This window comes from Notothenia coriiceps, unplaced genomic scaffold, assembly GCF_000735185.1.
Source record: "Notothenia coriiceps isolate Sejong01 unplaced genomic scaffold, NC01 NC01_scaffold00026064, whole genome shotgun sequence".
NCBI lineage: Eukaryota > Metazoa > Chordata > Actinopteri > Perciformes > Nototheniidae > Notothenia > Notothenia coriiceps.
In genome coordinates this window covers 1-2,500 of record NW_011358765.1, presented here as the reverse complement: position 1 = coordinate 2,500, position 2,500 = coordinate 1, and positions in this window count along the sequence as shown.

Genomic DNA, 2,500 nt, shown 5'->3' with positions numbered 1-2,500 from the left:
GTTAGCATTAGTTATCCAGATTCAACTAAATAACTCATGTGTTCAAAGGTGAGCTTTAGAGCTGTGGATGGGTATATTTTTGAACTTTGGGCTAGCTGTTTTCATATTGCTAGTATGTATGCCAGATATAGACTACAGCTCTTAATGCACAGGCAGGTGATCGACATCAGCCTTCTGATCTCAATAAGAATTAGCCATAATTAGAAACTATAACATTTAACACGGACAAGAGGTTTTTTTCTTGTCTGATTTACTGAAATATCTTAAACACAATGATTTCCCGCTTTAACCTGATCAAAGTATGTCATCTGATGTAACAACCAGTTAGCCAGGCTGCTAACATCTCTACATTAAAGATAGAGATGTATTCTTTTATTTTATATGAAAACATATGACTTTTTTTTGCGGAAAATACATTCTGACAGGCAGTGGTGGAAAGTAACTAAGTACATTTAGTACTTTGTTTGTACTTTACTTAAGTATTTCCATGTATTGCTACTTTATACTTCTTATCTGCTACATTTCAGAGACAAATATTGTACTTTTTACTCCAATTCATTTATTTGAACACTCACAGTCACTATTTACTTTTGTACATATAAAAACACAGGATATGCTGAAACAGTATACTGAAGTACTGTAGTACTAATCTACAAAGTATTTCAAGTATTTCAATTTGGTCCACATTGACAGACTACATCCCTAAAATGCTTTTACATTAATAAAATCGAAATAAAAAAATAACCACGATAATATAACACCGTGAAAATATCCCTTCTACAACTACAGTAGTACTTTTACCTTTGATACTTGAAAGACATTACGCTGATAATACTGAGTACCTTATCATTCTCAAATGGGGCATTGTGCAGAATGAGTACCTTTACTCAAGAACATTTTTGTAATATGTACTTTGCTTCTCCCAATACTGCTGACAATCAACAATGCACTTGAGGTGAGTGAGTCCACTTCTTTTTAAGTAACCAAGTCTTTCAGTCTGATCCTGTCAAGCCCTTTGTATGGACGTGTGGAAGTACAGGAAACATCCACTGCTGCTCTTTTTACGCAGTGGCTGATTCTTTTATTGATGATATTATTCGGTTGCTGCCACGGTTGCTGTTCTTTCTGGGATTGACCCCATTTGGCATTGAGTCTAAATGTGTTGGTCATACCGATAACCAACTGTTACATACCACTCACACACGTGCCACTACAACAATGGTAGAATACCTTCAGCCACTTGTTAATCTCAGCGCTGCTGCAGAAAGCCCACCACAACCTCCTCCTTACACCCCCCAGTCCCAGCCCAGTTATTTGAGCCGGGGACACAGAAAATAATGGATCGAGAGAAAAACATTTCCTCTGCATGGTACGACATTGCTCAACTCAAATTGCCCTTTTTGGATGTCAATTTTCTTAACAACGCTGCCACAACAGAGCTGGGAGAAGTACTCAGATCTTGTACTTGAGTAAAAGTAGAAGTACCAGAGTGTAGGAATACTCTGTTACAGTAAAAATCCTGTAATCAAAATGTTCCTCAAGTAAAAGTAGAAAAGTATTATCATCAAAATATAGTGAAAGTAGCAACAGTAAAAGTAGTCAGCAGATTGGTCCATTTCAGAATAATATATATGATATGTTTTATAATGATTGATCATGAAAGTGTTCTCAAAGCTGGTAAAGGTGCTGATAGTTTGAATTACTTTGAATACTGCAGGGTAGCTTGTGAATTTACTCCAGGTGGAACTAAAGTCTTATTTAACACTTGATTAGATTTCACATCATTCATCCACATCTGTAAAGTAACTAAAGGGATTAAATACATGTAGTAAAGGAAAAGTACACCATTTACCTCTGATCTGTAGTGGATTAGAAGTAAAGTAGCAAACAATTGAAATACTCAAGTAAAGTACAAGTACGTACAACACTTGAGTATATGTTAGTTACTTTAAACCACTGTGCTACAATGACAAATAAGTCACAACAGCATCCAGCTTTCAATTTTTTGTGGCAAAGCATTCTATTTCTGCATTACCAAATATGGACATACATTTTATTTATTGTTCAGAGTATTTCATTATGTATTCTTAAATTCAATTATAATTAATATGCATAACCAGTTAACCATTAAATAATGCTCATTTAATTAAATGGCCTATTTTGCTTCTACCTTGACTTTATAGATTCATAAGGTGGAAACATTCAGACAAAGGAGAACTCAAAGCAGCAGACTGAGCAATATCACTAGATAGAATTACAGTGGACAGAATGAGTTAACCACTAACTGTTAATGGATTTTGCAAGTGCATGTAGTGAAAGTTATCCCCCCTCACCCAACACACACACACTAACACTGGTCGCAGCTGGACGTCCGACAGGACTTTGACAGATGGTCCAATGGGAAGCTGGATAGGGAGGGAGGGAGGGAGGGAGGACACAGGAGCTAAAAAAAAGGATGGATGGAGACTGGAGAGGAGGGGACAATGCTAATGGATGCAAA